Here is a 26,542-nt window from a genome sequence, read left to right as displayed (position 1 = left end):
CCCTCTTCTCTGTCTCCCCCTCTCTCGCACCTGTCTCCCCCCCCCCCTCACCTGTCTCCCCTTAACCTGTCTCCCCTCCTCTCCTTGTCATCCCCCTGCCATCTCCCCTGTCTCCCGCCTTCATCCCTCTACCCTGTCTCCCCGCCATCTCCCTTCCCCTGTCTCCCGCATCTCCCTGTCTCCCTCTCCCTTGTCTCTGTCCCCCCTGTCTCTCTCTCCCCTATCTACCTGTCTCCCTCTCCCCATGTCTCCCACTCCCTGTTCTCCTCTCTCCCCTGCTCCCACTCCCCTGTCTCCCTTTCCCCTGTCTCCCTCTCCCCTGTCTCCCCTCCATCTCCCCTGTCTCCCTCTCCCTGTCTCTGTCTCCCCCTTCTCCCTCTCCCTTGTCTACCCTGTCTCCCTCCCATGTCTTCCCACTCCCCTGTCCCTCTCCCCTGTCTCCCCTCCCCTGTCTCCCACTCCCCTGTCTCCCTTCCCCTGTCTCCCTCTCCCCTGTCTCCCCATCGCTCCCTGATCCCTGTCTTCCCCGCCTTATCCCTCTACCCTGTCTCCCCATCCATCTCCCCTGTCTCCCCGCCGTCTCCCTTTCCCCTGTCTCCCTTGTCTGTCTCCCCTGTCTCCCTCTCCCCTGTCTACCCCAGTCTTCCTCTCCCCTGTCTCCCTCCCCATGTCTCCCACTCCCCTGTCTCCCCCTCCCTCGCCTCCTCTCTGTCTGTCTGTCTGTCTGTCTGTCTGTCTGTCTGTCTGTCTGTCTGTCTCTCCCTGGGTGTTAACAGAATACTTTTTCAGCTCAGGTACTGATCACTCAGGTGTAGGTAACGGGAATTGCACAGCCCATCTGTCTGTCTATCTGTCTTACTCCTCTCCGACTCTGTCTCACTCCATTTTTGAGCAATGGTGACCAGCTCAAATTAGTGACCATGTCATCTTTGCATTTCCGTACTACTTTGCCTGGTGGACATATCGTGGGTTTCTTCTCCCCCCTACTGATGACAGTAGTACAGACCCAGGCACTTTCTATCCTCACAAAGGGGTGGATTAATTTTATGCTGTAGGAAACAAACAAAACAAATTAGGGGGTAACTTTGAGGTCTGTCAAGGGTAAAACCGTGAGTTCTCTTCGAACAATCACAGTCTCTGCTTCAACCTTCAGTATTTTCAGTCACTTGTATATAGCAAAGTTGAACATGAATTGGAAATGTATTTCTATCCTAGTTGTGTGTGGTCCTGATGTACTGTAAGTCCAGGTCAGGATCCCCTGTAGTGTAGTCAGTGTCAACTTCCTGCTCTTTCTGAGGTTTGAACTTTGAACCCAATCCCTGATGGCACACTTTTCAATTTGAATCATGACATAATTTCCTGTCCGTCACAAGCCTTGGATCTTGTGTACTGACTAAGCCGATGGAGTCTGCCCATATTGACGTGGATGCACTGTGGGGTGTGGGAGAGTCTTGCTTTCATTTTTAAGTGGAGATGTGAGTACATTTACGGGGTGGGGTGAGGGGGGGATTTAAGCTTATACTGCTCTTCCTGGAATGAATATCCATCATCAAACGTTCTCTGCTTCTCATTCACTGGCTTGCTCGCTCACCGCTGCTTGCGCTTCAGTTTTCAAAGTGTCATGCTTCCATCTTATCTGTGTGTGTTTATTTCTGTGCTGGTGAGCGTTGCCAGCCCCTACTCTTCCTGGTCTCTGTGATGGGGTGGGGGGGGGGGTGGGGGTCACAGGTAAGATATTGGGGTTCAACCCCTCTGAAAGGCAATGTCTCTGCCTTTTGACTGACACAGCCTGGGATTGGCACAGATTTTAGATTTGACATGGCTTGCGGCCAATGTGATCTCTGGCTGGCTGTTGAGTGTTACCTGGACAACAAGGGTTCTTGAGCACCTGCCTGTACCGATGCCTTATTTTACTCTTCTTCCTCTTCTTCTCTCATGGCTGGCTCTCTCTAGCATGCTGCTTGTCATGGCTGACCTGGGGGAGTTTGGAACTATGCATGGGGAGGGAGGAGGGAGGGATGCACTTCAACAAGCATATGAGTTAATCTGCTCTCTAGTGGAATCCTCCAAATGGAGATGTTCATCCACTACAAGGTAAAAAGAAGCGTAACAAGAAGTCCTACAAAGAATGTATGCCCCTCTATGTTCACTGTAGATACTGTGATGATGATTTTCAAAATGGCTTCCAAAGAAAACAAGGCTCCTTTGTAATAACAGTAGGGTATCTAAATATGGATTTCCCATAACTTCCTGTTTATTCTAGAAGAAAATCCACACACCAAAGACCTGCTCTGTTTGTTGGTTTGGGCCAGGATGGAGTTGAGGAGTGTCATAACATCAGTTGGCCACGTGGGGGCACTGATATTCCACTTTAAGACCCTCATCATGGGTTGTGTGATGAGTAAATGATTTATGATTACCTAGTCCCAGATAAATCCTTACTGTTGTATTTACCCACACAATAAAGCATGCATTTTATTATTAACTTCTAATGCCTAAAAGGACAATTATCTATAAAAAGTATATTTCTGTTGACCCCTTTTTGTTAATTGGACTATTGCCTTTTCCTTATTTCTGCACCAGTCAACAGTGCTGGTTCTGGGAAATTCCATATCACCTTTCTGCTCATTGTTTTATTGACTTTCTCTCTGTCTCTATTGGTGTGTGTGATTACCTGTGAGTTCCTGCTTTTCTCTTTAACCCTGTGTTCTCTTCCCCCTGCCCTGTAGTCGAGCCTACAGACGTCTCCGTGTCTACAACTGTCCCTCCTCCTCCTCCTCCCACTACTACCGCTGCTACTTCAACCATTAGTACTACTACTACTACRACTACTACTACTACTACTCCTACTACTACCACAACTGCTACTGCTTCTACTACTGCTACCACTCCTGTGTTGGTCACCAGCACCAAGCAAGCAGATAAAAATGTGTTGGGTACATACAGTAGGCCTACCTGTTGTTTACTTTTAGTTCAGTCATTTTCTTCCATGGCAGTATAGATAAAATAGATTGACAATGGATGCCACCTTTAAAGAGACATTTTAAAGGTGTGTTGTGTTATTTGTATATCTTCCCCAAGATTCAAGTGATAAATGAATATGCTTTCATTTGAAGCATTTTGATTGGATACTCTCTCCTGACCAGGAAGGAAGCATTTGGAGGAACTGGCTGCATTCCAATACCACTTCATTACCTTGTCATATCTCCTTGGAGATAGGTTACAGGAAATTAAGTCACTTTAAAGTATTGGAAGTAACCATTAACTCAACGCTGTTCGTTCAGGCTGTGAGAATCCAACGTATACATATGAACAGTTAGAGGGTGTTTGTGGGCCGTTAACTCTGTTCAATGCCGTGTTCCTATTAAGGGGATACCTGGACTACTGGGCACCTCCATTACAAATCAGGACACCCCTAGAAGTGTTAAGGCATTAACTGTGGAGTGGACTCGACCAGAAGTGTTAAGACATCAACGTTGACACTCCTTAAAAGTGTTCAAATATAACACTGGTACAATCCACTGTTTATAGGGCAACCCGAAATCTAACCCTAGCCCTAGAACCATTGTGTGATTGCAACCCTGCGTGTGTGGCTGTTGTAACACGCCCTTCTCTGCTCCACCTTGCCCTTGACCCCGCCCTGACCCCACCCTGCCCTCTAGTAGGCATGGCTCCTGGGAGGGTGATCTGGAACCTGACGGTGAAGCCTAACAGTAACTACGCTAACGTCAGCTGGAACCACAACTTCCCGACCGGCAGCAGCGAGTTCCAGCTAGAGTTCACACTGGACAGTAAGATCCACACCCAGTTTGTGTCAGAGCTTAGGCTGGACAATAAGAAAAGACCCAGAGTTTGTGCCAGCTCTTAGGCTGGACAATAAGAAAAGACCCAGAGTTTGTGCCAGCTCTTAGGCTGGACAATAAGAAAAGACCCAGAGTTTGTGTCAGCTCTTAGGCTGGACAATAAGAAAAGACCCAGAGTTTGTGTCAAAGCTTCTGGATGGTAAGAAAATAACCAGAGTTTGTGCCATTGCAACAGTCAAACTAAATCAAACCCAGCTCAAGTATTTGAAAGGATTTTACATATGTATTTAACCCAAGTCTATCGTATCAAAACTACAGTTCAAAACCCATCCTAGGAAGAAATGTCAATAGTGAAGTCAGTTTTCAGACAGTCTATCTCTGCAGAGATACTAGGCTTTTTGAAAGGAACTGTGAGGCAATCCTGGGGCAAAGACATATACCAAACTGACTTTATTAAAGAAATCCAGTCCAATTTATGACAGCCCTTCACTCTAGTAGAGAAATGAGGCTTTTATTTGGAGGTGAGTCATGCAACATTCTCATTTCTATTCATAAAACTCCCAGGGAATTTCTGAGGGGAACTCTAAACTCTCATTTCATTTTGCTTCAGCAGAGCTGAGTTCAATTGCCTATATAAGTCAGATTATGATCTGTATAGCTGTAGATAGAGTGAAATATATAATATATTCTGTGGCATTTCCATTTAAATAATGACTGTGTTATTTTATAGCACCCCCAGTTTTTATTGTACTTTGATTGGAGGTTTTGAGTTTCTGTTTGCTTAAAAAATCCCTTTGTTCAATTTGCCTTTCATTGTGCCCGTGTTCATTTTCTCTCTCCGGTTCGAACAGAAGTTCCTTTCAGAAAGTATTTTGTGAGGTTGAGGGAGAAATTAAGAGAGATCTTAGTCAGTACTTTGAAAGAGGAAATAGTGAAAGGAAAGAGCTAGAGAGAGAAACCCAGGGATGGGGTGATGTTCTCACACAACTATGAAGAACTTGTCCTTATAACTGTATATTATTTATCAGTTCTTATAACTGTATATTATTTATAAGTTCTTATAACTTTATATTATTTATCAGCATTTTCAAATTATATCAATGACATAGTTATAATGCACAAAATACCAAACTCTCTCCCTATCTCTACTGTGAGATGAGATAAAGAGAGAGAGAGAGAGAGAGAGAGAGAGAGAAACCCATCTAGAATTATGTTTAATTTACTAGGGGGAAATACACTGTTTAATGAAAAACATTCCTTAAAGATATGCTACTTACTACAGTATACTGATGGTACAGTGATGTCAGTATATGTGTGTGTTCAATCATCCTAAGTGAAAAGAGAAGATGTTAGGGTGATGTTCACAGGAGCTGAGCGTGTGCACACATTGATCTGTTTCCCACTGTATCAATGACATAGTTCTAACACACAAGATACCTAACGCTCTCCCGCTTTCCTGCTCTTTGTCCATTTCTCTCTTTGGAAATGTATCTTGGTATTGTTCATACGCATAGTGTATTATGATGTCCTAACTCCCCATACTGTGCAGTGTGCATACTTCATGGCTACTACCCAGTATCATGCTGCTGCTTCACCTGTCTGGCTGGCTGTCTGTATGGCTGGCCTGGTGCCTGTCTGTGTGTCTGGCTGGCTGGCTGTGTGTCTGTCTGGCTGGCTGTATGATTGGTTGTGTGGCTTGTTTTTCTATTGACTGTTTAGAGTAAGAGTGAGGGGGAGGGAGGATGTTGTCTTTATTCACACACGCACATTTTACATGGGCATTTTAGTCATTAGCTTCAGCTTCATGTTTTAATGGTTGTAAGGAATGTGTTTTTATATTAGTCAGACATTCTTCCCACTGATTGATTTTCGCAGTGCTTCAGGTCTGTTTGTTGCCTAGTCAAGGTTGCATTTTGTTTCATATGATTTGGTTTAGTTGCTTCAGAGGCTGCAGTGGATGTACTCAGCTTTGGAATGATTTTGGTTGATTGCTGTATGATGATTGCTATATGAGGATGTCACCCTTTCAGGGGATCAAAGGTCATGTCATAGCATGGTGCACGATGTCACCAGTTTGCATGCTCCACCAGCCATCACCAGCCCACACCCACAGCTTGGTGATGTGATAAGAGGCACATCTTTCCATTGGAAAGATGCCGCGTTTCGTTTTCACCATTGGTGTGTTTCTTTTTATTGAGATGAGTGGAGGACTATGGGTAATTGAGACACAGTGCTTCTCTACCCTCCCGCCTTTTGCTATTCCAGAATACAGAGTGTTCCATAATGGTCAATTTAAATTCCACCAGTCAGGGTAATACAACCAACTTACTGCTGCCAATTCAGCGGGAGTTTAGTTTCGTAAAACTTTGATGTCCACTGTATTATAGTAGCCTGAAGGAACACCTGCTCTCTAGCTCTACCTCTTTTCTCCCGCTCCACAAAAAGTCCCCTTTTTAGATTAGATTTTTCAGGAGAATTATCCCCAGGAGAAAAATGTGGTTTCACTTCCACTGAGAAGAAAATGAACCAAAAATTATCCTCTAAAAGACATATTTAAAAAGCTTTCTTAAAGAGCTGCGGCTCTTCTATTCACTTTCACTCTCTAGTAATTCTATTAACATAGCCGTATACATGACATTGGTTTGCAGATGTAGCTATTCATTTCAACGAGGTTGTTAATGAGTGGTGGATGTTGGAGGGAGGGTGTGTGTGTGTGTGCTGCATTGGGTCAGTCTCAATTTACTCCAGTGGCCCACCATCTCATAGGGGGAGAAACAGTCCCACCCATGTCGCATCACTATGTGGTACCCGTCCTATTTACTGTGTTACCATAGTAGCCTGGCCACGCCCAACGACATAGTATGATTGGCTCCTCTCTTGTGTTCCAAGGCAATGGCAGTGTGTCAAGCGTACCAGTGAACCAGCCGCCCATTAAGCTGGCGGGGCTGATCGAAGGGGCCAAGTACCGCCTGAGGGTGTACTCCAATGAATACCACAGCATCTCCAGCAATGTTGTCACCTTTGAGACCAGCGCAGGTGAGCCTCCACCTGCCAGGTGAGGAGGGATGGTACATGACCAGATCAGGTCATGTCAGATAGCCTGGGGGCCAGTCTGTCTGCATCAGCCCAGTCTAGGAGACTATAGCAGGATAATGCAGAGACATGACAGCACCCAGGCTACAGAGACCCCATGGATACCCCAGTTCCCTAACAATGAGGTCTGTTGGGTCAGATCAGATCACAAGGCTAGGAGTTGCTATAGCTCCAAGGAGTTGGTATTGAAGTGAAGTTATTCAACTGTAGTGTAGAGAGACTGTTTTGTTTCTGTTCTTTAGAATTGGTAGTTCTGAACATCGTGGAATATCGATTTAGCTGTTTGTGATGTCTTGATTTTCCATAGGAGTGTATTCCATGTGGTAAGAATAATCCAATGAAATGTAATGTGTGATAGGCTCATGAGTAAACAAGTCATATACAATGGATCTGATACTTTGACCTGTACTCTACTTTTCTATCTTTGCTTTGTTCTGAGCAAATTTACTTTGCCAATGTCACACTTCTCTGGCACTGGCAGAGCTGTTACTTGGTTAGTAATTATAAGCTATTAATGTCGTTTTTTTCCCCTATTTATGCCTGCATTGTGTTACAGAAGTGTTTCCCGACCTGTAATAAAGTAGCTTCATGTGGTTGGCTTATTTTACAGTTAGAAGACTGGTGTCAAATAACAATACTTTTTTTGTGGTTGGTTGCTTTGAAAATTTGCTGTGCATGATTTTTTGTTCCTTCTGCTAAAGTACCTAGGTTTTGTGTTCAAATTGACCCAACTCAAATGGTAGAGTTGCATATTCTGCTTTGGTTTGTAATGCAAAATACACCTTTTCTCTTCTAATTTGATTGTGAAGGTGTGGGGAAATGAAGATTAATAATTTGTTATACAGATAGATTTACTGGGATACCATCTAGAGTTATAGCTCTATGTTGAGGGAATACTAGAATGCTGTGATGATGGTTTGGGTTGTCATACATTGTGTACTTGGTGTATCTTGATTTGAGCATCCTTGGATGAGGACAGATTGTCGGATGTATTTCCAGTGACTCATTTGGGGCAAAACAGACTTTTATTATTTTTCTCCCTCTCTCTGTGTGTCTCATCTCTCCCGTCTGTGTGTGTGTGTGTCAATGTTTTTGCCTGCTGACAGCCTACATTAAAGACCAGGTGGACATTGCTACCCAGGGCTGGTTTATCGGGCTGATGTGTGCCATCGCTCTCATCATCCTCATCCTCCTCATCGTCTGCTTCATCAAGAGGAGTCGCGGAGGCAAATATCCAGGTAAGGTTTAAAGGCCCYGTGCAGTCAAAAATATGATTTCCTGTGTTTTATACACTGAACAAAAATATAAATGAAACATGGAAAGTGTTGGTACCATGTTTAATGAGCGGAAATAAACTCAACAAAAAAAGTCCCTTTTTCAGGACCCTGTCTTTCAAAGATATTTAGAAAAATCCAAATAATCATTGTAAAGGGTTTAACACTGTTTCCCATGCTTGTTCAATGAACCATAAACAATTAATGAACATGCACCTGTGAAACGGCCGTTAAGACACTAACAGCTTACAGACGGTAGGCAATTATGGTCACAGTTATGAAAACTTAGGACACTAAAGAGACCTTTCTACTGACTCTGAAAAACACCAAAATATAGATGCCCAGGGGCCCTGCTAATCTTCGTGAACATGCCTTAGGCATGCTGCAAGGAGGCATGAGGACTGCAGATTCCTCATGAAGACTGCAGATAAATTGCAATGTCCGTACTGTGAGACGCCTAAGACAGCGCTACAGGGAGACAGGACGGACAGCTGATTGTCCTCGCAGTGGCAGACCACGTGTAACAACACCTGCACAGGATCAGTACATCCGAACATCACACCTGCGGGACAGGTACAGAATGGCAACAACAACTGTGTCGTGACGTTGGCCTGTTGGGGAGGTTTATGACCCCCATAAATACCTTTCCCCTTTTCTCTCTCTCTACTCTATAGAGTTGACTCTTGTAAAGCCTGTAACATAGAGAGTCTGGTAACATCGAAAGGGGGGAAACGGAACCATATTTCGGTAATCCAAACAGTTGAAAATATGCGTTTGTACTTAATGAATATGATCTCAGATCAGTTGTTGTCTGAGACATTACTACTAATGCCAGGATGACATAAATTCTATCTTGGAAAGTCGACATATTCTAGTTATCAGATTAACATGGAATTGTTGTGCAATTTAAATGTTTAAATATGAAACTATTTGTGAAAAGATTAAATGTAATTTTAGCTTCTTAAATGAGAGAACGGTTTGTTATAGAGAAACTCTGCTCACTCAGAGGCCCCGCCCAAGTGAACAGACTTTGGTTGTAAACTATGAAACACGCCCTTCTTTCACCACTATATAAACCCGTTGACGAAAATTCAACTTTCTGTTCCGAGCACATGAGTACGACGGTCCTACGTTAAAAGGGCTCAGATAATAACCTAACGAAATTAGCATCGTGTTCAATGTGAAGGTGCCGATCAACAGGCCGAAAGGATGCTTTTCGACTATACCAGCCAGAATATAGCACGAGCTTAAAAGTATGGCAACTTGGTATGAACTTTGAACTCTTATTCACTCCAGAAGTGATACCTCCTAGCCGTTGAGTTAGCAGCAGCCGCTGTAAACGTGGGCTAGGAAAGGTTGGACGACGTATCCAGTCTAACACACACAAAGATACTAAAACATATCCAGTTTACCACCAGAGACATTCTTCAGGGGACGAGATCCCTGCTGGGCAACCTGGCCTTCCATCTACGACAGACCTTTTCAAGAGCAGCTCAGAGTAAATATTCCTTGCATTTTCATTTTCCAAATGGGCGGTTATTTAGAATGCATAAGATACTGTATTTACGATAGCATAGCTGCCTATGGCCCGATAGAAACACAAACTATTTTTTGTTCGTCAGTCTTCCCGCTCTTTCATTCAAAACCAAACCCCCTTTCTTTGTGTAACCAGCCGTCATATCTGTTCCGTCCGATGGGACGTTTTCTTTAATGACATAATTTGTAATCAATATATAATCCATTCTGTGTAGATGTAATTCTGTGTGATTATTTGGGTATTTAGTAAATAAATAATTAATCTAAATGTTGTATTGCTGATTCAACTTGTTAGCCAGGGTTTGTGAAGATAACCAATAATTTACAACTTTCAGATGAGACTGAATAAAGTCACGATTAAATATTGACTGCTACTGATGTAAAAGATTACTAGGTCTTTAAGAATTTATTCGGAAGATAACAGCTCTATAAACATTATTTTGTGGTGCCCTGACTTTCTAGTTAATTACATTTACCTGATTAGCTTAATCAGGTAATATTAATTACAGAGAAATTATTTTATAGAATAGCATGTCATATCACTTAATCCGGCATAGCCAAAGACACGACAACTGCCTGAGTTACACCAGGAACGCACAATCCCTCCATCAGTGCTCAGACTGTCCACAATTGGCTGAGAGAGGCTGGACTGAGGGCTTGTAGGCCTGTTGTAAGGCAGTTCCTCCCCAGACATCACCGGCAACAACGTCACCTATGGGCACAAACCCCACGGTCGCTGGACCAGACAGGACTGGCAAAAAGTGCTCTTCAATTACGAGTCGCGGTTTTGTCTCACCAGGGGGGATGGTCGGATTCGCGTTTATCGTCGAAGGAATGAGCGTTACAACGAGGCCTGTACTCTGGAGCGGGATCAATTTGGAGGTGGAGGTTGTTGTCATTGCAAGCAATCTCAATGCTCTGCGTTACAGGGAAGACATTCTCCTCCCTCATGTGGTACCCTTCCTGCAGATTCATCCTGACATGACCCTCCAGCATGACAATGCCACCAGCCATACTGCTTGTTCTGTGCGTGATTTCCTGCAAGACAGGAATGTCAGTGTTCTGCCATGGCAGCGAAGAGCCCGGATCTCAATCCCATTGAGCCCGTCTGGGACCTGTTGGATCGGAGGGTGAGGGCTAGGGCCATTCCCCCCAGAAATGTTTGGGAACTTGCAGGTGCCTTGGTGGAAGAGTGGGGTGACATCTCACAGCAAGAACTGGCAAATCTGGTGCAGTCCATGAGGAGGAGATACACTGCAGTACCTAATGTAGCTGATGGCCACACCAGATACTGACTGTTACTTTCAATTTTGACCCCCCTTTGTTCAGGGACACATTGTTCCATTTCTGTTAGTCACATGTCTGTGGAACTTGTTCAGGTTGTCTCAGTTGTTGAATCTTGTTATGTTCATAAAAATATTTACACATGTTAAGTTTGCTGAAAATAAACGCAGTTGACAGTGAAAGGACATTTATTTTTTTGCTGAGTTTAAAAGATACCAGAAATTTTCCATACGCACAAAAAGCTTATTTCTCTCAAATTTGGTGTGCAAATGTGTTTACATCCCTGTTAGTGAGCATATCTCCTTTGCCGAGATAATCCATCCACCTGACAGGTGTGGCATATCAAGAAGCTGATTAAACAGCATGATCATCACACAGGTGCACCTTGTGCTGGGGACTCTAAAAGGCCACAGATACAGTTTTGAGACATCTAAGTTTTGTCACACAACACAATGCCACAGATGTCTCAAGTTTTGATGGAGCGTGGAATTGGCATGCTGACTGCAGGAATGTCCACCAGAGCTGTTGCCAGAGAATTGACTGTTCATTTCTCTACTATAAGCCCCCTCCAATGTCGTTTTAGGTAATTTGGCAGTACGTCCAACCGGCTTCACAACTGCAAACCATGTGTAACCACGCCAGCCCAGGACCTCCACATCTTCTTCACATGCGGATTTGTCTGAGACCAGCCACTCGGACAGCTGATGAAACTGTGGGTTTGCACAACTGAAGAATTTCAGCACAAACTGTCAGAAACCGTCTCAGGGAAGCTCATCTGCGTACTTGTCATCCTCACCAGGGTCTTGACCTGACTGCAGTTCGACGTCGTAACCGACTTCAGTGGGCAAATGCTCACCTTCGATGACCACTGGCATGCTGGAGAAGTGTGCTCTTCATGGATGAATCCCGGTTTCAACTGTACCGGGCAGATGGCAGACCGTGACGAGATCCTGAGGCCCATTGTCGTGCCATTCATCCGCCGTCATCACCTCATGTTTCAGCATGATAATGCACGTCCCCATGTCACAATGATCTGTACACAATTCCTGGCAGCTGAAAATGTCCCAGTTCTTCCATGGCCTGCATACTCACCAGACATGTCACCCATTGAGCATGTTTGGGATGCTCTGAGTCGACGTGTACGACAGCGTGTTCCAGTTCCCGCCAATATCCAGCAACTTCGCACAGCCATTAAAGAGGAGTGGGACAACATATCACAGGCCACAATCAACAGCCTGATCAACTCTATGTGAAGGAGATGTGTCGCGCTGCATGAGCCAAGTGGTGGTCATACCAAATACTGACTGGTTTTCTGATCCACGCCCCTCCCTTATCTTTGTAGGTATCTGTGACAATCAGATGCAGATCTGTATTCCCAGTCATGTAATGCATTTGTTTCAATTGACTGATTTCATTATATGAACTGTAAATTTGCTAAGAAGCAATTATTTTCATTTTTGACCATTTCAATTGAAATCAATCATAGTAAGGTCCTTAATTGTTAGCCAAAAATGATTTGATATTGAGATAAAAATGGCTGCATTGGACCTTTAACACAAGATGGTCCAGTATCCAAATAAGCGTTAACACAGGGGGGTCAAATCAAATCTAGTAACTAGTGACCATGTAAGGGTATACTAGACAGGGTCAAGTATTAGGTTAAGGGTTAACACATTGAGGGCGTTTGGGAGCAAGAAAAGATGGTGGGGGTTGAAATACCCAGGTAGGGGTTAGAACGAGGGCCAGTGTCCAGTTAAGTCACAAGATGGTGGCATGTTCAGTATAATCATGTACCTCTATTTGTTTTATCACTCTTCAGTGCGAGATAAAAAAGATCTCCCTCTGGAGGGAGTGGATCAGAAGGGAGAGGATGGATCATTTGACTACCAGTAAGTATTTCTCTTGAATATTATATATCTCTGGCCTACACATCTCTGGAACAATTTTGTGTGTCGCCGTTGCCAGTCAGTGAATGATCTATATATGCAGAGTTTCTATTGCAAAACATTAGTAATCATGGCTAGATATGACTGTGTATCATCCAGGATTATACAGAGGAGGATGTAGTAGGCCTGTGTCTTGTTTGCTTTCTTATGGAAGTGTCATTGTGATTATCATGTGTGGTATTCAGGCTTAGGATCATGTTTAGTAGTGTTTATCTGCAACTATTTAGGCATCAGGAATGAGGGACAGGGACTATTACTTTGGCCTTGTAATATTTGGGAATGCTATTAAGACGATCGAGACAGGAGCTACAGTAAACAGGAGTTATTATGTCTTAGGTCTGGTAATGCATGTTTTCAGTATTTGTTAGTTAGTGATTGTCTTTTGCTCATTCCAGGTCTCACTGATCTCCAGTCATTCTTCTCTGTGGGGAATGAGAATCTTTCCATCTTTACTGTTTAATTAACCCTCTAACTTAACTGTTAAATCAGCACTAACACACTCCAACCGATTACTCACTCTAATCATCGTGGTCCTACTTTATATTGAAATGGTGCTAAAAACCAGTGTCCTTACATGGTACAGTAGTTACATAGGCAGACACATTGTACTTTATGTACACGCTTAAAAGTTTAGCAACTGTTTCCATGATGATTATCATATTAGCCTCAGCAGGTAGTCTTTAGAACTTCAGAAGAAGAGGACGGAAGCATCGTATTAGTGGAAACCAAGACTGTTCTCAGGGCAAGCCTGGTGTAGCTAGATATGTTCGAGTCACGTCGGGGATGCTAACCTGACACGTTAATTCTCCTAACCTGACACGTTATTCCCTAAAAACTGGACACGTTAATTCTTAACCTGAACACGTTAATTCTCTAACCTGACACGTTAATTCTCCTAACCTGACACGTTAATTCTCCTAACCTGACACGTTAATTCTCCTAACCTGACACACGTTAATTCTCCTAACCTGACACGTTAATTTCTAGACACGTTAATTCTCCTAACCTGACACGTTATTCTCCTACCTGACACGTTAATTCTCCTAACTGCTACGTTAATTCTCCTAACCTGACACGTTAATTCTCCTAACCTGACACGTTAATTCTCCTAACCTGACACGTTAATTCTCCTAACCTGACACGTTAATTTCTCATAACCTGAACACGTTAATTCTCCTAACCTGACACGTTAATTCTCCTAACCTGACACGTTAATTCTCCTAACCTAACGTTAAATTCTCCTAACCGACACGTTAATTCTCCTAACCTGACACGTAATTCCCTACCCTACACGTTAATTTCTCCTAACCTAACACGTTATTTCTCATAACCTGACACGTTAATTCTCCTAACCTACACGTTAATTCTTCTAACCTGACACGGTTAATTCTCCTAACCTGACACGTTAATTCTCCTAACCTGACACGGTAATTCTCCTAACCTGACACGTTAATTCTCCTAACCTGACACGGTAATTCTCCTAACCTGCTACAAAAAGTCAGTAATGCTAGTTAAAACTGGCAGACTTGCCATGAGAATAGTCTTGGTTTCCACTAATGCGATACAGCAAGATGAAGTGCCCCTGTACTCTGTCCCCTATAACCCCACACAATCAGTAACCCAAACCCCTAATTGTTCTTATAAGCCACAAATGAAACATGGCACCTTAATTTACCCAGACCAGTTACAATGGATTTTTTTTTAAATTAAGAAATATTTAACCTTTATTTAACTAGGCAAGTCAGTTAAGAACAAATTATTATTTACAATGACGACCTACCCCGGCCAAACCCTAACCCGGACGATGCTGGGCCAATTGTACGCCGCCCTATGGGATTAGGAATGTATATTTAGAGTAATTTGAAGAGATTTTATTCATTTTGCGTTTGGCTGTCAAAAGCATTCCGACCATGAAGGAAATAATTTGAACAGTGTTGTTTTAGGTGCTTATTCTGCTTGACAGTACAGTGCTGTGGTTTGAACACCTTTGATGTTCAAAGGTGTTATCAACAATTATCACATATGTGTGAGCAGTGTCCATATGTGTGAGGCATGTCCACAATGAAAATCTAAGCAAGTCTGCTCTCATCTCTAATCAATGTTTATTAATATTACCCTCTTTCCTACAGTGAAGGTCATTGCTAAACTCACAATCTGACACACTCAATAGCACTGGGACTAATCATTCTCTCTACCCAACTCACACATTGTGTATGTGCGTGTGTGTCTGGGCATTTCTTTGTGTGTGTGTTTTTGTGTGTGTGTTTTTTTGTGTACGTGTAATTGTGTGCGTGAGTCTGTGTAAGTGTGTGTGAGTTTGTGCGTCCGTGCATGTGTGTGTGTGTAGTCTCTGGCTCTCATACGCTTGTGTGTCACCTGGAGGATGTATCTCCTTCCTTCCCTCTCTCTCTTTTCCCTCTCCTATCTATCTCCTCCCTCTCTTCTCCATGCTGAAATGGTCGTCTGTCCCTGACAGGAATGAAAATGAGAACGAAAAGGAGAACAGGTATTTTGGTTTCGGCACGGCATCCACCTCCCGGCCTGCGCATGTCAGAGACAGATACTGAACTCCCCTTCAGACTGAGGGCTTGGGGGTGAGATTGGGGGATGAGGAGGCGAGGGCTTGGGTGGGTGAGATTGGGGATGAGGAAACGGGGCTTGGGTGAGAGTGGGGGGATGAGGAAGCGAGGGCATGGGGGTGAGAGTAGAGGGGAGAGGAGGCGAGGGCTTGGGGGTGAGATTGGGAGATGAGGAAACGAGGGCTTGGGTGAGGATGGGGGATGAGGGAGCGAGGGGCAGCGGGGGTGAGATAGAGGGAGTGAGGAAGCGAGGGCTTGGGGTGAGATGAGAGGGATGAGGAAGCGAAGGCATGGGGGTGAGAGTAGAGAGGGAGAGGAACGAGGGCATGGGGGGAGAGATGGGGGATGAGGAAGCGGAGGGCATGGGGGTGAGATGGGGGGATGAGGAAGCGAGGGCATGGGGGTGAGATAGAGGGTATGAAGAAGCGAGGGCAATTGGGGGTGAGATAGAGGGATGAGGAGCGAGGCTGGTGGTGAGATGGGGGAATGAGGAAGCGAGGGCTGGGGGTGAGATAGGGGATGAGGAAGCGAGGGCATTGGGGGTGAGATAGAGGGGATGAGGAAGCGAGGGCATTGGGGTGGAGATAGAGGGGATGAGGGAAGCGAGGGCTTGGTGGTGAGGATAGAGGGGATGAGGAAGCGAGGGCTTGGGGGTGAGATGGGGGAATGAGGAAGCGATGGGCTTGGGTGAGATGGGGGGATGAGGAACGAGGGCATGGGGTTGAGATGGGGGGGATGAAGATAGCGAGGGCTTGGCGGTGAGATGGGGGATGAGGAAGCGAGGGCTTGGTGTGAGAGTAGAGGGGATGCAGATGCGAGGGCTTGGGGTGAGATGGGGGATGAGGAAGCGAGGGCATGGGGGTGAGATGGGAGGGATGAGGAAGCAAGGGACATGGGGGTGAGATGGGAGGGGATGAGGAAAGCGGAGGGCATGGAGAGCGTGAATGGGAAGGGGATGAAGATGCGAGGGCTTGGGGTGAGATTGGGGGATGTGGACCGAGGCAGTGACTGTGATGCTAGATCATGGTCTATGAACTACTTCACCCTCCTCCCTTTGCACTACTGTTTCTGGGGTAGAATGGGGAGATTGGGTGTGGGGAGGGTCAAGGTGGGCATGGTACACCAGCCAATCAGAGATATCGGTTCCCGGGGGTGTCAAACATGTGATCAGGGCAAAGCTGAGACTCTCTGGGTAGTGTGAAACCACAGAGAGAAGTGAGAAGAGTGTTGTTTCTACACACAGCTAGAACTCCCGTCAAGGCACTTCACCAATCTGTAGCTAATCGCAAAAACATATATCAAATGTTGCTTACTCTTTTGGTCTATAGTCTACTTCCATAAAATGTAGTACATCTGGGTCAACTATCCCTTCAATGCAGATTAGTAAATAGMACAATCCTACTTTAGGACTAAGCCATGTTACAGATGTAGGATATTTATTTGATCACCCTATTGCAATGCAGGACATTTTAAACATGTAGTGTATTTGAAGTTTAAAAAGGCTTCTAAAGTTTGTAATTTCCACTTTGAAATGTCAAACTTGATTTTCCCTTATGAAAAATTTATCAACCCCTACAAAAATGTTCATTAATTATAATCAACATAATAATTCACATTACTGTTGCTGCAGAATTATTTTCCTGCTGTAACAAACTGGCTCTAATTGAGATCCAACATCAGTATGCTTCACCAGACTACAATCATAAACACTAGAGCTAAACCTAGCCCAAAGCTATGCATTAACCTTGGTTTAGCCTTGAGGCTAAGGTCATCAATTGACCTGGCTATCTTTGGCCTGGCCATGGCTGTGTTCCACACCTGCTACCTGTGTCCCACACCTGCTCCCTCACAAGCAGAACAACAGCCATTTCAATAGGCAGAATATCTTAAGCCCAGGGCTGTTCTGGACCTGTTCAATACAGGCCTCTGGTGGAGAGTTGTCTTGGCAGGGACCTATCCTATCCATGGGTGGTTCAGGGTTAAGAGCAGCGGGTGTTCAATATGGGGAAATAGACGCTAATCACAGCTGTGGTTTAAGCATCGCCTCAGGCTCATGATATTAGAGTGAGAGAAGCGTATTAGTGTTCAAGGCTCAGCTGGTGTTCAAACAGTGAGCCAAGGCTCCGCACTGTGAAATCCTCTTCTCATTACCAGTGCAGGATATCACAGAGTTAGAAAAGCAGCTTTTCTGAAAGTGTCAATTTAATCAGGTAATAAACTGTCAGGTAAATAAATCAAGGTGATTTGCAGATTAGGGGAGGGAGATCGAGAGAGAGAGAGTATGAGGAGGCAGGAAGGTCTTATCTCTCCCCAGAGAGACGTCAAGTGTTTCAAGGATCAGGTAGGTGATGTAATGATCGTGAAACTGATCGTGAACACTCTGAGAGGTCCTGAACCCGTTTGTCTCTTTCGAGGGCTTGATCGTGTTTTTCCCCCCTTAAGGTTAATTGCTTTGTTTTTCTTCCGACAGCTGACATTTAACAGGCAGCAACCACCAGGTGCAGAGGTGAAGGCTGAGGACGGAAATCAATTTGGCTGAAATGAGGGAGGTAGGGAGGTTTGAGAGAGGGTGTAGAGTAGATGTAGTGAGGGTTTAGGGAGGAAGGTTGGAAAGTCTTCCGTTCGAGTTTGACGCCCTTGAGGAACCGATTTGGGGAATAAGCAACAGCGAGCCTTTTGTATGGAGATGACATATCAACACCACTATGTTCTTTCCTTGTTCCTTCCTACATGACTTAGTCATCAATGATGATCAGCACTGCTGCTCACATCCATCTCTGCATGTTTTTTCTGTCCYTGTTTCGGTCAAGTAGACCTCAGCTTTCAAAAGACATTGATAAAATAAACATGCAGGGTAAACGTATGTGCTGGAGTAATTTTCATCATTGATGATGTCCGGGCCCTGTGTATAGCATAAGCTGAATGATTTGGCAGTTCTGTCTCTGCATGTATGGGACTCTATGGCAGGGGTGGCCAACCCTGATCCAGGAACACCGCAGTGAGTGCAAGATTTTGTTCCAGCCCAGCTGTAACACAATTGATTTAACATTCTATGGTTCTAGGTTAAATACCATGATTAGTTGATTGTTTCAAGCTGGCCTGGAACAAAAGCCTGCACATACTGCAGCTTTTCAGGACTATGGCCACCCTGGTCTATTCCAGTTTGACTCTCTGTGGTGCTATAAACTCACCTGTTAGAGGTCCTTTCTATGCCAATTGAGCCTTGAGCCTCCTTCAGCGCCATGCATCTTTTCATTTATCCCTCCAAAGATGATTTTGTTTTCAGTTGAAGAAGGTTCAAGCTGCACGTAACACCATGGACCAGACCTAGCCCTGCAATAGACTAGTGTCCTGTCCAGGGGGTGTACTTGTACATCAAGCTGCCTCACGCTACAGAAACAGGAGATATGCTCTTGCTCCTATGAGCTGTTCTGGGTCGCATGCACCAAGGCTCGTGCAAGGCAACTTTCACATAAAGCCTGATTCTAGGGCTTATTGGTGCCCTGTGATTATTGTTGTTTTTTATGGGTTTTTGTTTGTTTGATGTCACAGTAGTAGTATGGTGCAACTATGTGTGGGCACCCAACTGTTTTTGACCCACTAGTAAATATAATTTTAGGCCGTTGTCACTCAGGTATATTAGCAACCCACACACATGCGCACACATATTCTATATCAAATGTTCAGTCTGTGTTTAAAAAGTATGTGTCTGTTCAGTGTGTTTTTAGCCATCTCTGTTTTTTGTTCTTCCTCACCTTACGTCTTTTTCCTTTGTCTTTCTGTTCTGGTTTCTGTTCCCATTGGTCCAAATCAAGTTGTTCCCTCAAAAGGTATGACAGGAGTCTATCCCGCACAGTGCATACCACAACCAGAATAACCTTGAAATAATATGCATTATTTACTTTTTAAGACCGCTCAGAATTCTTGCATTGGGTTTTAATCGATTAATATCTAATCACACACATAATCACCTTTGCCAACCTGCTGAAGTGGCTAAACATTGACTATTGAATCAACATCTTTCCTCCAACATGCTCAAGGCTTAACCAACTAAAATCCTCCTTTCATTTCCATGATATTGATGCAGAGGTGGAAAGTAACAAACAACTGATGTTGACATTTACGCAATTGATTTCTCTAGTCCAATTGTTATGTTAATTGTGCTGCATAAGATTTGTCTTTATAGAACAATGCTGAAATATCAAAGATCAAGAGCAGTTTGTTTTGAAAGTCATGTCAGACACTGCAGCTTATTTTAGGAGAATAAAGTCTTCCCAGTTACTTTTTCCACCTTTGCTCCTCTSTCAAAAGTTAATCTAATCAGATAATTGAATCATTCTACACTCTCATTCTAAAGACATTTTAAAGTCGAAGAATGCTTGAACTTTTATACCCTTTGTAAACCCTCTGCTCACTAAAATTTCTCGAGCGATAAGGTCAACAAACAAAAGCTGGCAAACCCGCGACTAAAGCCGAGCTTTTTAAACAACTTTGCCACTCTGGTAGATTTATTCAATTACACATAGAGAAATAATAGGCTCATAATTAAGATGTAATACTTCCCTCTTGAGTGGATTTAGAGGTATGAACAATAGTTACGTATTTACCAGCTGCTATGCTAATCTCCTTATAATTGGAAACATTTTAGTGAATTTGAGGGCTATGAACATCTAATAAGGCCATTTCTACATTACGCTCACGTCTACTGTACTAAAAATCAAGGTTGTCATTTTCCATGCCTGTATAATGCCAAAGTCTACATACGGTATTGTATGACAGTGAACTCAATGTTCTCACACTCCTGATCAATCCTTCTCTCAGTATATTAATCGATTAAAACATTAAAAACATCTCCTGCGCAGTTATCCAGTTTCTTCTCATGTATTTCACTCTCGCTCTTTTCTTTGGTCTACTTCTTCTCTAGAGTCTCTCTCTCTCTCCTACTTTTATCAGGCACCTGATTCCTCCTTTACCTTCCTTGATTTTAGTCTCTCCCTCTCTCTTTCCTCTCTCTCTCCCTCTCTCTTTCTCTCTCTCTCTCCTCTCCCTCTCTCTCTCTCTCTCTCTCTCTCTCTCTCTCTCTCTCTTCTCCTCTCTCTCTCCTCCTCTCTCTCTCTCTCTCCTCTCTCTCTCTCTCTCTCTCTCTCTCTCTCTCTCTCTCTCTCTCTCTCGTAACACTGATAGAGTATCTGGTCTGTTTGAGTTCAGAGGTTTGATTGTGGTTGACTTGTTGATACTTCGGTATGGTTGCCGTGGTAATTCTCGGTTGATGACCTGTGTGCCCCGTGGCTTGGTGAGCCATGCTTTCAGGTAATCTCTGTCAGATGATATGCCATGTAGTTTGTCTACTAACTGGCCAGCCATACATTACCACACTAGTACTTCACCGAAGAAAATATGTGAACACAGTCTGGTTTGTAGATCCTCTCTGCAATGAAGAAAATATGTCAACACGGTCTTTGTAATCCTCTCACAATAAGAAAATATGTCAACACAGTCTGGTTGTAGATCCTCTCTACAATGAAGAAAATATGTCAACACGTCTGGTTTGTAATCCTCTCTACAATGAAGAGAAATATGTCAACACGTTCTGGTTTGTAGATCCTCTCTACAATGAAAAATATGTCAACACGTCTGGTTTGTAGATCCTCTCTACAATGAAAAAATATGTAACACGTCTGGTTTGTAGATCCTCTCTACAATGAAGAAAATATGTCAACACGCTCTGGTTTGTAGATCCTCTCTACAATGAAGAAAATATGTCTCAACACCAGTCTGTTTTGTAGATCCTCTCTACAATGAAGAAAAATATGTCAACACGTCTGGTTTGTAGATCCTCTCTACAATGAAGAAAATATGTCAACACGCCGTCGGTTTTGTAGATCCTCTCTTACAATGAAGAAAATATGTCAACACGGTCTGGTTTGTAGATCCTCTCTACAATGAAGAAAAATGTCAACACGGTCTGGTTTGTAGATCCTCCTACAATGAAGAAAAATATGTCAACACGGTCTGGTTTGTAGATCCTCTCACAATGAAGAAAAGATGTCAACACGGTCTGGTTTGTAGATCCTCTCTACAATGAAGAAAATATGTCAACACGGTCTGGTTTGTAGATCCTCTCTACAATGAAGAGAAATAGACAACACCTCTAAATACGATGGAAAAACTGTTGAAGAGCTAAACTTCATTATTTTCTGTTCCCTCTGCTCTGGTAATGCCTTTCTGCTGTTTGCTATCTGGCTGTTGTAAGAGTCTAGAGAGCTAATGCTGGTTGATAGCCCCTGATCCCTTCTGCATGACAATTCTCTCCCCCTACTGCAGAGGTAGAAGACATAGGGACATGTTCTGAACTGAGATACGCACACCTACTATAACTTGGGCTTTCACACAAATACACTAACACCTGCAACGCTCAGACTTTTGTGTGAGTTTGAGCTTTATGCACAGATCTCAGATCAGAACATAGCCCAGACTGAGCAGCATGTGTATGATAATGCATTGGTTTGAGCATTTAAGGCCAGTATACAGCTTCCCCAAAGACAAAGGGGCTCTGTAGCAGTTCTTCTAGACTACAATATTTACTGCAGGGCTTTTTATATTTTAGCAAGCTTATATTATTGCCCTCAGGTTGACCATTGCCCGTGTTTTTATATCATAGCTAAAGGCAAGTATCGATGTTGTTCCAAAATGAGTTTGTGAAAGTGCTTGTGTTCCAGTCTGCACTGAATGACCTCAGCTACAGTCTGTACTGTAAGAGAGACGAAAGTGGAAAACTACAGAATCAACACTTCTCTTGTTGACAGTTGTTCCCTTCCACAGTTTTCTTCTTACCCCTAACTACTCTCCTCTCTCTCCCCTAACCTTTGGGACGGTAAGGACTCGCCTGCGTTGATGACCGTGTCGATGACATCACAGGCGGAATCTAACCTTTGACCTCTTGACCCTTTGCAGCAGCGACGAGGACAACAAGCCTCTGCAGGGCAGCCAGAACTCTCTGGATGGCGGTGTGAAGGAGAGTGACGACAGCCTGGTGGACTATGGTGAGGGAGGGGATGGCCAGTTCAACGAGGACGGCTCCTTCATRGGCCAGTACACTGTCAAAAAGGACAAGGACGAGACGGAAGGCAACGAGAGTTCCGAGGCCACCTCACCCGTCAACGCCATCTACTCGCTGGCATAGTCCCCCTGCCCGGCCTGGCCTGGGGATCTGAGGAACTCCCCCTGGCGGTCGGAGGGTGATATTACCACCACTAATACTACCACCACACACACACACATACGCAAACACACACACATATGAATATAAGTGTATTAATATATTAAACACATATACACATGTAAACACACACAGCACCTGCCTGGAGACTGTTTGACCTCTTAGAGCGGAGGGAGAAACCATTCCTCTGAGAATTAAGGGGGTGTGAATGGAATGAAGTTGAAGTTACTGTGAGCCAAGCCCTGACGTTCGGCTATTGACGTTCTATATCGAAATGGCTTGCCAAGGCGAAGTTTGGGAATCTTCAACAGTACCAGTTTCTCTATGCTCCTCCTTCTGCCACTCACACAGAGTGAGTGTGCCTAACGGGCAAGCCTCAGTTGTAGAGGACTAGGAGGAAACACCGAGGTTTTCAACCATTTTGTGTGGCTCTAGAGCTTTCTTTGTTTTCAACGTACTCAGCTGTCCCCCCAAACCCCTCTCTTTCTCCCCACACACATCCTCACACCCCCCTGTGTCTTTACCGAGCGTCCCTAGGGAAGGAGACACAGACACTCGTCCTCACGCCCCCCTGTGTCTTTACCGAGCGTCCCTAGGGAAGGAGACACAGACACTCGTCCTGTGAGCATATCAGCTACGGACCACCAACATAGCAGGATGTTGGCAGATATGTTTATCACATTGATATTTCCACAGAGAGAGATGGTTTTTTGTTCTCAATTGATACAGCAGATGAGTCATTTGAATATATGAATGCTGTAAACAGTGCTAGCTCACCTTCTAGTTCGCTGCAAAACTATGCATTACCACCACCTCATGTTTTTGTGTAAAGTCTGGTTATTAATTCAATTGTTTATTTTTCAGTGTTGACTTACAGGTTTAAAGAAGAATAACCTGCTTAATGAAATTCTATCGTTCCCTTGCCTTCCCGCTGTGGTAAATGTACCTATGATTCACCTCTAAACTCAAGTCGTGTGGAGATATTAAAAACGGCCACAGTTATAGCAATGCTATTCCTGCCTCAAGCTTTTTTTATAGTACAAGCCACTACTCTGTCAGTTATAAATTACATTAAAAAATATATTTTATTTTCAAGCATGGTAGTACTTTAGTGCAAGAGACCTAGGACAAGTAGCTTGGAGAGGAGGTTTTACCTGCCTTGCTGTTTGTACATCTCTATGGCGACTGGCACTCCGAGGATGTGACTCACTTCCTGTTTACTTCATGGTTAGCATGGCTGTGATCCTTAGGCTTGATCGGCACCCCTTTTGTATGCTTCTTTTATAACAGTTGTTAGAGGCAGGCTGAATCTGCAAAGGCAGGACTTCTCAACCCTTCAGAACTTATTTAGAATCCTAATTGACTGTTGAACAACTCAAAATAAAACCAAAACATATTTTATGTCTTTGAATATAGGTTACAGACAACTTTGTGAAGGTATTGAACATTGAACATCCCTGCAAATTCTGCCTGGCCCTAGTCATCATTGACATGTAGCCATTATGTCAAGGAAGTGTGAAGAAGTTGGGGTGCACCAATACAGTYGTGGYCRGRCATTTTACCAKKGATACTGATACAGTGGTGYYCRGCCATTTTACCACCGATACTGATACAGTGGTGYYCRGCCATTTTACCATTTGATCTTTTCATTAGTAGAACTCACTAATGAGTCTTCCTTGATGTTTCACCTCTTAAAGTGGCAGAAAGCCACAGAAAGTTCACCCATATTTTCAACTTTTTACAACGGCACTACTAAAGTCTTTCATGTTAAATCAAATAGATCTTAGCTAATCAATGGCAATTAGCTAACGGACGTCACATTGTATTTCAGGTGTGTATTTCATATTTTAATTGATTACATTATGTTTATAGTATTCATTAATATATTAGTAATTCACTTATTAATTGTTGAATACACATTTTTGACCAACTGACTTGATGGTCTCACATCAGAACCAACTCAGAACCCACGATAAAGAACTTTACTGAATTTGATATTGTAAAAGAATTGCCGTATGACAGACAGGGTATTTCTGCTGTAAACTAGCAACATTCACTGTATGTCACCATTAAAGAGGTTGTGTTGATCTAGTCATTGTGCTGCTCTTCATGTTGACTATTCATGTTATATTACTGTTAGTATTCCATGTTGGTATTATCATTTATTTAATATACATTTCACATAATACAGGAATGTAACATTGCATTTGTCATAGTGTAACTATAGGTACACGTACTGTAGGTCCTGAAAAAAATATGTCTTTGTAAATATCCATGAGGAAAACAAAGAATCACACATCTGTATCCACCAAGCAAATGTACCTGGTGCATCTCATGATTGGGACTCAAAATGACTTCATCAATGTTGTCCCGAAGAACTTGCTTTGAAATGTTAATAGATGGCTTGTGCCGTCTCTCTGTCGGTAACCTTTCTGATCATCACTAATTCAAAAGAAACAGTTGAGAATAAACAGTATATTGTGGAACAGGTATACAGTAGGCCTAGTCAGCCCCTTTATGGTGTAAATTAAAGTGCTCATGAAATGTATCATTGTAGCATTCTCTGCACACATGTTCAAAGCATATTAAAAAAAGGCATTTGCAGAGTTACCAAATAGCCAATTTCCCCCTATTTTGTTTGTTTTTGTATTAAGGCAAACCCGGACTTTCTCAAGGCTGCACAGACTCATCATGCCTTTCACCAACATGCCTGCTGCTCCACCCCTCCTGGTGACAGCCCAGTAACTGGTGGCCGTTTTGAAAGGGATACATTTGGTCCAGTGCTTCACTCCTTCAAAGAGATGTCTTTTGTCCTGCCTTCATCCTCACCTAAGTCTTAAAAGAAAGAATATACTGTATGTCCACCAACAGCCTCTGTGAACTGGTCCTCTTTAAACCTCCTTCTTTCTCCAGCTTCTCAAAGCAATATCCGCATAGAATTTTGACCCATTTGTTTTTCATGTTGTTGCTTTGTGATCAAGTTCACCATGACCTCTGGGTACAGTTGCCTACCATCTACAGACACCTGATCACTGTATAAACATGAGGAAACAGGAGACCAGGAGTGCTGGCAGAGACACAATACAGTGCCCTTCCTGTTGCTATATGCTGTTCTAAACAAAGCAAGACTAAGCGCACAGAGAGACAGTCCACTCTCAAACCTTCAACAAACCTMAAAGGCTGCTGAATCACGGAATGTTCGATGACGGATTTAGAGCTTCTAGTTCAGAACTTTAGCCTTGATCTCACCGTTGTTTGTGTTCGGGTCTCGATACTGTACAAGCTCTTTTCCTTGACAGCATTTGTCCTTTCCCTGTGTGGATTCTAAAGGGGGAATTAGTAAACTGGCTAGAAAACACTAAAAAGAGAATTATGCATATTTGCTGATACACAGTGCTTTCTTATGTCTTATTGTTTGTTTGTGCACGATGTTTGGAGGTGCATACAGATGTAGGATCTTAATTTGATCACCCTGCTGCAGGAGAACTTTACTGCAATGCAGGACATTTTAAACTTGGAGTGTATTTGATGTTTAAAAAGGCTTCTGAAGAAATGTTAACATTTCAGACTTGATTTTCTCATTATGAATAATGTACKAACCCCTACACAAATGTCCATTAATTATAATCCACATAATAATTCAAATTTCCTGTTGCTGCAGGAATATTTTTCTGTTATAGCAATCTGGCTCAAATTAAGTTCCTACATCTGTATGCGGTAGTGTGTCTTCTCATTCTGTGTGTAATGTTTACATCGTCTAGACACCGCTCCTCCCCTACAATAGCAAATCAACTAACAAGGGGTTACA

General features: G+C 43.5%; 1 long non-coding RNA gene and 1 pseudogene across 2 annotated transcripts; one reads left to right on the top strand and one right to left on the bottom strand.

Moving 5' to 3' along the window:
- LOC139028438 (neurofascin-like) overlaps positions 1-24,825 on the top strand; it is a 28,649-nt pseudogene extending 3,824 nt beyond the window's left edge.
- On the bottom strand, positions 13,669-14,404 carry LOC139028400 (uncharacterized). 2 transcript variants are annotated; one of them, XR_011480623.1, is made up of 4 exons: positions 14,356-14,404; positions 14,028-14,161; positions 13,815-13,880; positions 13,669-13,749 (listed from the first exon to the last, which is right to left on the bottom strand). It is a non-coding gene; the product is annotated as an uncharacterized lncRNA (long non-coding RNA). The 2 variants fall into 2 exon arrangements; XR_011480624.1 differs by having other exon boundaries at positions 14,334-14,394.
- Positions 24,826-26,542: the final 1,717 nt, after the last annotated feature.

The sequence above is a fragment of the Salvelinus sp. IW2-2015 genome, linkage group LG11, assembly GCF_002910315.2.
Source record: "Salvelinus sp. IW2-2015 linkage group LG11, ASM291031v2, whole genome shotgun sequence".
In the NCBI taxonomy this organism is placed as follows: domain Eukaryota; kingdom Metazoa; phylum Chordata; class Actinopteri; order Salmoniformes; family Salmonidae; genus Salvelinus; species Salvelinus sp. IW2-2015.
Note: the sequence above shows the minus strand (reverse complement) of the source record. Positions and strands in the feature narration are given on the sequence as shown.